Source organism: Cardiocondyla obscurior, unplaced genomic scaffold (assembly GCF_019399895.1).
Source record: "Cardiocondyla obscurior isolate alpha-2009 unplaced genomic scaffold, Cobs3.1 scaffold82_0_71809, whole genome shotgun sequence".
NCBI lineage: Eukaryota > Metazoa > Arthropoda > Insecta > Hymenoptera > Formicidae > Cardiocondyla > Cardiocondyla obscurior.
This window is the reverse complement of record NW_027228822.1, coordinates 58,853-71,356: the sequence shown is the minus strand read 5'-3', so window position 1 is coordinate 71,356 and position 12,504 is coordinate 58,853. Positions and strand designations below refer to the sequence as shown.

Here is a 12,504-nt window from a genome sequence, read left to right as displayed (position 1 = left end):
TTTTATTTTCAATAGTTAATAATTGTTCATAAGATTTGTTAGTAGGAGTTGTCACAAAATGTCGGTTTCTTGGGTCTACATGTGTAATTGAGTGTAGTTAGAGTAAATTTAATGGGTCAGGTTATGATTGGTTGGCTCTGGACTTGACTTAAAACGGACTTATTGTAGATGTCGCTTGTGTCTCTTAAAGATTTGTCAGTGACTGTACTACAAGTGGTGAAATTTATGAATGCCGGTGTAGTTGGTGTAGTAGAATTATTTTTAATAATATGATTTTTGAAAAATTTTCGCCGGTGGTGAAGTTTTTACCCGTGTTAATAAAACGTCTCCTAGTCGTCGCAGGATGTGACATCTCCTTCATGGGGAAGTTCGGCCTCCGAACTTTAAGTAAGGTTATTATGTTTTGTATATATTTGTTAAAGTATTTTGTTTAATTATTTATATATGTTTCAGGATAGCAGTAGGATCAGTCGATCGCAGAGTTGAATAAAGGATTATATTATTATGGAGTTAGTATAGCTGATTTTCAATGGTATGTAATAATGATTTATTATAGCAAAGTTTTAATTGTATTTTACAAAGTCTAACTACTTTTTATATGTTTGTATTTAATAAAGCGTACAATGTTCCCCTTATACCAAATTACTAGGTATGTATGTTCTATATGTATGTATTTAAAGTATATAAATTTAATGTATTCTTAATTATGATATTTTCTATTCTAGGTTGAACATTTTGGAGGTGGCTCTTTGTGGAACAATTTCATTTTTCCATCACCAGTATTAGATAAGTATATAGTATTTAAATTCTATTGCTTGGATTAAGGTTAGAGTTATTGTATTTATTAATGCTTTTTTTTTGTTTTATTGTAGGTTTATTAGTGGAATAGCTTGGTTGATTAATAAGGTATGTTATAAATGTATAGCAGTTATATAAATGTTATTTTTATTTACTTTATAATATATATATATTTCTATCTATTTTAGTATATCCCATCACCAAGATGAACGCATACGCTGCTACTACTACTACAACTATAACAACTTTTTAATGTTATATTAGTGATAATGTATATATAATACTATAAAATACATTTGTTTTTATAATATAAGCGTGTTTAATTAATATAATAAGCCTTGGCCAGTTAATTGACCATTTGTAATATTGTTATATAAAGATAGGTTTTTTTTTTTATATTATATGGTGTTATATATTTTTCTTTTTTTTTTTTAGGATTAATAGCATATACTTATAATTAAGGATTAATAGGTTTTATAATTCTCATACGTTTGTAATTGTATTTTAAGTTGGAACATTTTGTTGTGAAATGATTAAGTCGCAAATCAAATGATAAATCATTCGTTCGATTCCGTAATAATGTTGAATTACATAAGTACGACAAGTGTAACAATCGATCGCTCGTCGCGTTTGAATAATCAATCGGTAGCATCTACCACAGTGCATAGTAGTATGTTGTAAATTTCGTGAGATTGCATGAAATTGTCGGAAAGTTGTGTTTGGTCTGTCAGGAGCGCAAAATATATGCTCTGCAGTAGCGCACTGCGGGCACATCACCATATAATTTTCGACTTGTATATACCAAGCCGAATGACAGACTAAATTGTATGCCGGCATCGCGTTAAAATGTAAATAATCTCTATAATACGGGGGTACCTGCACGTGCGTCGGCTGTGGCAGTGGCGGGGATCCCTGAGGAACTCTTGTGGTGTGATCCCGGTCCCTCACATGCTCCATATAGGTTGGCCTGTCGTTTATGTAATCGTCCCGAGGGGAGTCCGGTGCCCGCGTTGTCTGCGTAGCAATCGATGGTTCCGGGGATGGTTCCCTCGGTCGCACCGGGGACGCTATCCCAACAGGGCGCATCGCGATGTATCCCTCGTTGTCATAGTTTGTCTGCGTGCTCACATTGTCTTCCTGTTCCGTATCCGGAAGCCTCCTTATCTCATCGAGTATTTCTCGAATGAGCTCTGGTGTCCGGGATCGTTGCACTACCGGTTCTTCGTACTGATAAGCACTTGGGGCGTCAGGCTGTCTGGCCGGTGAATGAAATACGTACGGGTCCGTTGGCCCGACGTCTGATTCTTGATGCGATGACATAATGGGTTGATTCCTGGGTCGGATACTTCTTCGGATCCTATCCGTTATTCTTCTCCAGTGTCGGCTCGCTTCTTGGCGATTCATATAAAAATTTCCTAAAAGTGACGGAACCAAAGGATTAGTCTTAATTTTAAATCTTATTTGCTTCAGTCACTTACTGCTTCCGGTAAAATAAAATATATATATTTTTTTTTATTTATAACTTTGATTCGACCGTCGTGGCTTCAGCACTCTTTTGGTTCGACTGTTCCTGGGGGATCTCAGGGTTTAGGTTTATATAGCTAGCTGCGGGGTGTGGTGTCGGTCTTTCAGTTCTTCCCCTGCGGCAAAATTCTAGGAAAAGACGGTTCAGGGTCTTGCCCACACATGGGGTCCGACAGGTCAAGGAGAAGATAAAGATTATGATTCCTAGTACTCCAATGCTGCAGGCGACGGTGCTGTAGGCAGTAGTTTTCCATTCTTGAATTTTTTTTCTCTAAGTTGTTGAGCTTTTTGAATAATATCATTAAGCGTTGCTTCTATATTGCTATGATCTGACACCCATATTTCATCTGTAGTTTCCGTTAAATTAATATTAAATTTTTCACGCGTTGGTTCATACAATTGCAGAATGCTGAGGTTGCTAGATGGTGTGTAATGATGTAGAAATTTAGTTGCTTGAGTAGACGGGTGACTCATCGTGGCGGTTTTTGCTTTAATTTTGCAACCTGGTTGTATTGTTATTGTTCCACAGTTTTCAATAATTGCATGGTCTCTAAAACCGGCGCATTCAATTCGTATTTCTTCTTCTCCCTTGGCACTAAAAATCCAATTTCCTGGAGTATCAAGAACTTTCCAGTATGTCTCTTGTAATTCCTGCAATATTATGTTACATTGATTTAATATTAATTTTCTATTAAGCATCAAGTTGATGTTGCAGCTGGGCGTCTGTCTTATCTTTCTTAAAGGAGATGTAGCGGGGCATATTAAAGTAGAACTCGTGGTTGAACATTTTTCCAAGTCTTCTTTTTCTAACTCATAGTAGCTATCAGAGTCTTCGTTTATTGCAATATATTCTGTATTCGGTTTTATTGTAGCATATTTGTCTCCATCCAGATTTTGTTTTGCCGGTAATGGTACGGCTTTATATAATTTATATTTCCCTGGGCTTATTAATGGTATATGTAATGCGTAGATTAATCGGTTTTTAATATATGCAATTTGTAAATTTGATATTTTAATTAATCGATCCATTCCTTCTTCATTTATTGCTACGGGAAATTCTTCGTGTGGAACTCGTTCCCTGATTGCCTTAGAATTTTGTATTAATTGTTGTGGAGGTATTATTCGAGGATGTATTAATCCTTGTTTTCCAAAAAGTATTCCATCAATAAGAGTATTTATATTTAATTCATGTTCTAAAATTGCGTCATTAATATTTACAACTGCTTGATGAAAATATTCATTAATTTCAATTTTTGCATATTCATTTGTAAGATTTAATATTCTTTCACTTATGCGGCGGTTCATCGCAATCATTTGTTGTTTAATTTTCGAAGTCACGTTCTGTAATTCTCCGAACCTCGTCTTGATTGCTATCGTTTGGTTTATGAATAGGGCAGCAAGATCATCAGTTTTACTTTCTATATGTTTCAATGCTTCATTTATATGATTGGCATCTTCCAACGTCATTGTGCCAAATAATATTTTACTAATTTCTCCAATAAATTCTAACGGAGCTCTTCGCGATCTTGATTTCTTTAACAGTTCGCCTATGCGATTTTGATATTGTCTTACTTTATCTAGTTTTGCTTCGGCTAGCAGCAATGATTTCTGGGATTGGCATATTTTTGAAATGTTATTACATTGCCAAATAACCATTTTAATTCTCTCTGAGTCCTATAGCTGCATCAGCGATTCCGTTTAGATCAATGTATGTGATCATTTTCCAAGAAGTTTCGTAGGTACGCAAGTCGCCGATGGATTCGTAGAACACTCCAGGGTTATCCTTGAGAGTCGTTATCATGTATCTTTCCTGCGTCATCCCAGACCTGTAATGCGAGCTAGTTTAATTCTGTCCATATGTACTGTCTTGGTTTGATTTCGTTTAGTTAATATTTTAATATTATTGTTTGGTAGTATTTCTATAACTTCAAATGGTCCTTGATATTCATCATCAAATTTACCTCTCTTTTTTCCTCTTAATAAATATACAAAATTTCCTACTTGATAATTTTGTATTTTCTTTTCTTTTATTCTTTTATCATAGTAATGTTTGTATCGTGTTTTTGCGTTTCCTAGATTTTGTATTGCAAGCTGTCTCAAGTCACTTAGTTTGTCAATTAATTCAGCTATGTAATCATTATATGTTTCTAGTGTGTCATCTGTTTTAAATTCAGATGGTAGTCGTGCATTCCTGCCGTACACTAATTCATAAGGAGTAAATTTAGTTCCTTCATGCACACTTGTATTGTAAGAAAACATTGCATGTTCAAGCCAGTTATCCCAATCTTTTTCATTAGCAATATAATGTTTTAAATATTCTACTAAGACATGATGACTTCGTTCCAACGAGCCATTTGATTGAGGGTGAAAGGCTGTTGTACAATATTGTTTAATCCTGAAATATTTTGCAAATTGTTTCATCATGGAGCTAGTGAAATTTGATCCTTGATCCGTCAAAATAGCTTTAGGGCTTCCAAATTGGCAGATAAATCTTCGAGTAAATGCCTTTGCAATTTCTTCTGAGTTTGTTAAGATGAGTGGTACAGCAAGAGAATATTTTGTTAATTGATCTTGAATTGTTAGAATAAATTCATTTCCATTATCAGTTATGGGTAATGGTCCTACTATATCCATAGCTACTTTATCAAAAGCGTTCATTGGTGTGTCGGTAATTACCATAGGCTGCTTATTCTTTACCCGCACCAATTTCTTTTTCTGGCAGCTGTTACATGATTGAATAAAGTTCTCTACTTGTGTCTTCATATTATCCCAATAATATTTATGACGAATACGTGAGACTGTTTTTGCAATTCCCTTGTGTCCTCCAACGCTTGATTCATGTGATTCTCGTATAATTCGTAATCTATCTTTGATTTCTGGTACACATATTTGTCCTTTATATACCGTAATTTGAATTTCTGTATTTAAAAATGTTAATCTTATAATGTTACGAATTTTAAACCATGGGATATTTAAGCTGCTTTGGCTTTGAGATATTGCTGCGTAAAGAACATTTTGCGCTAGCATTATACTTCTCAATTCTTTAAATCCGTTATTTATATCTCTTTCTTTAATGTCGTTGTTTAATTCATCTTTCACTATGATGCCAAAAGTCTTTCGATTACTTTTTTGTTGTGTTAAGACGTGTCCGAGAACGCCTTTAAAATTATTTGGTTTATAACATATTTTTCTTTTAATTAATTCTTGTCCTATTTCGTCTATTGGGTTTCCTCTTGTGTCCATGAAATAAATTATGTTATTATTTTTCATCCAAATGTGGTCACGTGAATCCAAAAGATTAACAAACACTGGTACATTTTCTGTAATTCTTGGTTTTTATTTTCTTTAATAGCTTTTCTAACAGGTTTCTTATTTGAATATTTTTTCTTAGACTGTTTCTTAATTTTGATTTTATCTGGGATAGGTTTTGTTGTTTTGCTAACGTTCTTGTTTTCAAGATTTATGGGTTTGGTTTTAGCTTGATAAAACGGTGGCGAAAATATTTTTTCCATTTCTGAACTGCTGCTGGTTTTGTCGGTTGGTGCTTTTATATTACGGTAATTAAATCGTTGCGGCTCCATATCATAGTCCATGTTCTCTTCTACACTTATTTCCATTGCTTCTAGTTCTTTTTTATTAAGCGGAATATTTTCTTCTATTACATTAATGTTATCTATGTCATCTGGCATTTTTTGGATTTTATTTTTAAAATCAATTGATTTTGGTAATGTTCTTTTTAAAGTTGGTGGTTCATGTACATCTGCTTGTACTTGAATATTTGTTTGGACTTGAAAACTATCGCTGGAATCCATTTCCATAGGAATTTGTGTAATTTCATCGAGATTCAAATTTTTATTGTTGATCCGTTTTTCAGGGACACCCGTTGTATAGTCTTCCTTCCTTTTGAGCTTCTTGTGATCGACGCTAGGGGCGGTGTAAACTTCTACTTCAAGTGATGTGGCGCTGTGATCATCTTGACCACGCCCTAAAGGTGCATTCACGGGTGTGGCACTTTCTTTAGGACTGTCGCAACTTTTATTTTCTTCTCCCGAGCTTGAATTTTTAATAATTTTTTTATGTTTCTTACGTTTCCGTTTTCTGCGTAAAGCATAATCAGATGAGCTACTAACATGTTTTCTCTTTTCTCCCTTTAGACAGTTTTTTGAATCGTCAGTTTCATCGTCGGTGTCGTAATAATAAGATTCTGTATCGTCGTCGCTACTGTCCCAAGCTTTTAGAAATTTATCTTTTACAGATTGTTCTTTTCTACTGTCACTGTCATCATATGGAGTTAATTCATGTGGTCTAAGTTTTTGATGAGGAGCAGGATTTCCTGAATCGCTGGTTTCTCGTGCTCTTTTTAAAGTAGGATGCGTTATTTTTTGTTTCTTGTGTTCTTGCTCAATTGACTTTTCGCTAGAAGATGATAATGCTCGTTTGGCACGTAGCGGATAAACTTTTTGTTCTAATTCGACAGGATTTCGAGACAATGCGTCAGCGTTTTTGTTTTTCTTACCAGGTTTATATTTTATTTGATACTCATACTCGGCTAACTTGAGTCTCCATCGCATAAGTCGTGAAGTTGGATCAGATATGGAATTTAACCATTCCAAGGGTTTGTGATCCATTACTAAAGTAAATTTGCGACCGTAAATATATGGACGAAAATGTTTTACAGCGTATACAAGAGCTAATAATTCTCTTTCAGTAGGAGAGTATCTAGTTTCCGCGTCATTTAACACTCGCGATGCGTATGCTATCGGGAGGTCGTTTCCTATTTTTCCTTGACTTAATATTGCTCCAATTGCAAATCCTGAAGCGTCTGTCGTTATGACAAAAGGTTCGTCAAAATTCGGATACTGTAGTATTGGCTCTGAACATAAAGCATTGCGTAGTACGTCAAATGCGTTTTGCTGTTGCTCTTTCCATTCAAAGGCTATAGTTTGCTTTGTCAAGTCTGACAAAGGTTTAGCGATCTTAGAAAAGTTTTCGATAAATCGTCGATAGTATCCGGCAAGTCCAAGAAACTGTTTAATATTTTTTCTTGTTTTTGGTATAGGAAAATTTTTACAGCATCAATTTTTTGGATCTGGTCGTACTCCATTTTCTGTGATTATATGCCCAAGATAAGCGACTTCTCTTTTTAGAAATTCGCATTTGTCTGGTTGCAAAAATAAATTTGCTTCTTCCAGACGTCTCATGAGTCTTTCAAACTTGACTGCGTGTTCGTTAAGAGATCGCGCATAAATTACAATGTCATCGAGATAGACAAACAACTCGATTCCCTGTAATCCAGTCAAAACTTGGTCCATTAATCTCTGAAATGTAGCAGGAGCATTTTTCAATCCAAACGGCATTCGATTATATTCAAAATGTCCATAGGGTGTTGAAAATGCGGTTTTATGTTTGTCCTTTAGATCCATTTCAATTTGATGAAACCCAGATGCTAAATCAAACACAGAAAAATATTTAGCACTTCCAAGCTGATCTAGTATGTCAACGATATTTGGTAGTGGATATGCGTCTCCAATGGTCTTATCATTTAGTGCCCGAAAATCAATTACAAGGCGCCATTTTTTATTTCCCTGAGAGTCATCCTTTTTAGGGACTATCCACAACGGAGAGTTGTATGGCGAACTAGACGGTTCTATAACACCTTTTTCCAACATTGCGTCAACTTGTTTCTGTATTTCCTCTTTATGAATTTGAGGATACCGATATTGCTTGACGTTGATTGGTCGATCATCAGTAGTGAATATTCGGTGTTTGAGAACGCTTGTCGCGCCTAGCGGCTCTTCAGCCAATTGAAATCTTTCCGCATACGTTGTTACTAGACCAATGACGTTGGATTTTTCTTCATCGTTTAAATGATTCAAACGTAATTGTTGTAATATTTTGTTTATACGTGTTTCATGATTTTTATCATTAATACTATCTTGTGTTACGACTTCTTTCTTCTCATGTGCTTCTTCAAACGGATATAACTTTACTGTAGGGACCGCTAATTGTATATCCTCGTCCGATGAATTTATTGCATATAAATATGCAATTCCATGGTGATTAGATACTACGGCGTCACCTAAGTACACCTGTGGTCCTGCGTTCAGTTTAGGAATATATCCGTATTTTGTTTCTGGATTTGCTACTCGAATATAAATCTGTTTTCTTGTTCTAGCTGGAATTGTAACAATTTCATTGTCGTGAAAATAATATGGAGTTCCGTTTACAACTAGACAAGCCCTCGGGTAGTCTATTGTTGCCTTTTGATTTTTAAAGAATTCTGTGCCCAATATTCCATCTTGCTGGATTGGGAAATCGTTGGGAACCACATGAAACAGCACTTCATTACCGAGAATGCGTAATTTAACTACGCCTATGGTGCGAGTGCGTCCCTTTGTTATTCCACTCAGAATGTACACAATTTTTGTATCAATTGGTACCTCTTTAATTAATGAATTCTTCTTAATCAAATTAATATCGGAACCTGTGTCAATCATAAAGTTTCCACGGTTATCAATAATGTCTAGGCTAGGTAAAACGACAGATGGTGGTCTTCCAATTTCGTTGCCTGTGATTCTTACGCTTGCGATTCTGTTGGTGCTTCTTGCGGGCTCACAAGGCGCACTTGGGGCCGTTCGTTCAGCGCTGCGCCTGCTCGCTGACCCCGTTCTTGGTTTCCCGAAAATCCTTGTGGTCTGCGGGTGTTATTCATTTGAATCCCCTGAGTTCTGGGAGCTTCGTTCACTTGATTTCCACGAGCTCTTAGATTATTATTATACTCCCGTTTTCGACATTGTTCAAGGCAGTGACCAGGAGTTTTACAATAACGACAGAATAGTCCTACGTTTTGCGAGTTTGTAAAATTTGGGCGATTTCCGCGATTAATATTTTGAGCATTAAAATTATTAAAGTTTGAATTTCGTGGTAGTACTGTTGGTATTATTTGTCTCATATTTCGATTTGGAATTCTTGGCTGTAAAGCTCTACATTCGGCGCGAACATGACCAGTGTTTTTACAATATGAACAGATTTTAGGTTGCCATTGTACGTGAGAAACTTGCGCGAGAGGATTTATAGTACTGCATGAATATGTATCATGTCCATATCCTAAGCAATTGTTACAGCGAATTGACTGCATAAGTCCTTCCGTTATTTTTACTCGTTGAGCGTGTTCATTATATTCTACTTCCGCTTTTATAGCACTTTCTATCGCATTATTTAACGAAGTCGGATCTCTAGGATAAATTCTCGTATAAATGTCAGTTTTTAATCCGGTTAAGAAATTTCGTACCGCATTATTTTCTGCAGAGCTTATAAATGGCATTACTTGGCTTGGATTTTCTGTTTGATAACAGGATTTTAATTGATGCAATATCATAGATACACGACTGCCATAATCAACTACAGACTCTTCCGGATGCTGTGTTACTTTTGAAAGTTCTCCATGCAATTGTGAGGATGAATAGACAGGTGCAAATCTGGTTCTTAATACTGTCAACAGCGTATCTATGTCATTATATTCTCCGCTTAATGCTACTCTTAGCGCGGGACCCACTAATTTATTTTTTATTATTTGAACAAGTCCATACTCGGCATGAGGAGCTACCATATTTCTGGCATGCATACAGCTAGTGACAAATTGATTGACAGGCATGTTTTTGCCGTCAAACGGGAGAATCGTTTCCCCCGCATCGCGTAGGCTTACGTATGACATTGCTCTACGATTCACGTTATCCTCGTTAACACTCATGCTTCCAATTTGATGAGTTAATGAGTCAATGTTAGCTTCTACAGACATTTCTGTGTTTTAATAAATTATAAAATAAGATGTGCACACTTACATGGAATGTACGGCCAGAAATAAGATGATTATGTAGAATTCCATTTAAATAATTTTGCAGTTCCTTAAGCGTATCCTTTATCTCCGCAATTTCCCTTCGGAAAATTTCTCTTTTTCAGATAACGATAAGATGTCCGTTAATCTGTTTATAAACGAGCTTTTCCACTTAAGGGAATATCTTTAAATCCAAAAATATTTCTCAATTCTTTATGGATTTTTAAAGTACTCCACGGGGATGGTATTTTGTAGTGTATCCCACCGTTGCCACCAAAAATTCTATCCTTACATGTGACGTCCTGAAGTCCGAAGTGGTCTCGAGACCTGGTTCGACCATGTAATGATGAATAATAATAATTAAAGGGTTCTTCTGCGGTTAAGGAGGCTAAAACTCCAAGATAAAGGTCACTTAATGATTCACTGTTGAAGAGTTGATGATTTGTTCCCAGAGTAGATTTATTGTTGAACACAAATTTTTACAATATTTCAATATAATTAGTAAAGTTGGTATTATAGTTTAACGAATTTGTAATATGCGTATTTTTATTTATATCTTGACAGCGATAAAATTGTAGCGCGAGAAAGTTAAAAGTAAAAGGGGTTGAATAATAGTAGAAGTAACTGAAGTAGTGGGCGCGATAAAAGCTGGCTTATGGTTTTCTGAACTGCTTATATACTATTTTAGAACAATGGAAAGGAGTAGTTCTGACCTTGACAATCCTTATTTGGTTACAGAGTTTCAGATTGGTCCACGTAGGTTCAACCTTGGTTCCTTATATGGTAACGAATTTCGCTATTGGCTTGAAAGGCTGGCCTTGGTTCGAGAAAGTGTTTTGTCATGACTCAGAACTATGACTCACAAGTAAGCTCTGTTTTTCTATTATTTTATCTGATGGCCTTTAAACATACTTTACATAAATTGTCTAAGAAATGTCTTAGAGTATGTTTAAAGTATTAATAAATTCAGTCTTAGATCTCTCCATTTTTTCCTTGTGTTAACATAATATTATATATATATATATATTTTATAGTTTAAATTATTGAATGTAAAAGCTATTTTCTTTATGGGACTCAAGGATATATCCTTGAGTCTATTTCTGTATTGAAGGCAGTGAGAGTGCTGGTTAAAATCTACTTTCTACCGCACTAGGTTTTAATACTTGGTTTAGATAGAAACAATTCTTCTATTTTAATCATTAATTAACTAAAGGATATTTATATATTTTATTTTATATATAAAAGAGTTGTTTCTTTACATTATACATATTTTCCAAGTGTTTAACTAAAGCATTTCTTATTTTATATATAATATAGATTTTATATAATAATAATAATTATTATAATTGTTAGAAGTTGTTAAGTTTGTTAATTGTTCTCTACTGTTATTGTTTCTATTACAGGATAGCAGAGATAAGACCAGAGTTGCTATTTATCAACTAATAATAGGATGGTAAGAATTACATGCTTTAGTATATCTATATATATATAGAATAAAAGTTTTAAAAATTCATAAAAGCTAAATTAATAGGAATTAAGAAAAGTTATTTTGCAGGGATTAATGATTCATTATAGTCTTTAACTTCTATTATAAAATTTAAAGAAGGTCAATTGTTAACTTGAAATTGTTTATAACAATTTATTAATTTGTTTATTAATATAAGATTTTTAATTACTCAGTTGTGCGTTATAGCGATGAGTCTTTGTTCCGTTCGTAGTTGGTTATTAGGAGCATTAGTTTAGAAAATGTTGGTGTTACTATTTTGTGTCATTTGTGTCGGTCTCTGATTTTGAACAGTGGTCATAACTCGAGAACTAAAAGAGTTAGAAAGAAAATGTTTAATAGTTTTTTAAATGGGAGCTCAAATGTGACAAAATACACGTAACAGAATTTTGAATAATTGGATAGTGTTTTATTTGTTTATAACAATTTGGATAATTAACTAATTAAGAAAGTTTATTTATAGAACCATTTTTATTCCTTTATTCAATTACTTTATAAATAAATTAATAGTTTATTAATATTTTATAATTTAAAAGGTCTTTTATTAACTTTTGTATCTCTTGTTTTTCAGCAAAAAGGTATTCCAGTTCTTCAAATTATCGGAGTTTGTAAAATTCCTATATCTCGGAATCTATGAGGAGTAGAAGAAAGTATAATATATGGATTTGGGGTAATTTTGCAAATGCCGAAGGATGTACGGAACAGAATTTGAAAATAATGTACTTGTTTAATTTGTTTATAACAAATTTAATAATTAATTAATAAAGAATAACTTTTATAAAAGTTAATTTGAATATTTATTTACTCTTAATACAAATATAATTATAAGTTCTTGAAATGTTGC

At 34.2% G+C, this 12,504-nt stretch overlaps 1 long non-coding RNA gene across 1 annotated transcript; it reads left to right on the top strand.

The window, feature by feature from the left end:
- Positions 1 to 204: 204 nt before the first annotated feature.
- On the top strand, positions 205 to 11,113 carry LOC139112991 (uncharacterized). Its single transcript, XR_011547573.1, has 3 exons — positions 205 to 387; positions 454 to 532; positions 10,895 to 11,113. It is a non-coding gene; the product is annotated as an uncharacterized lncRNA (long non-coding RNA).
- The last annotated feature ends 1,391 nt before the right edge of the window (positions 11,114 to 12,504 follow it).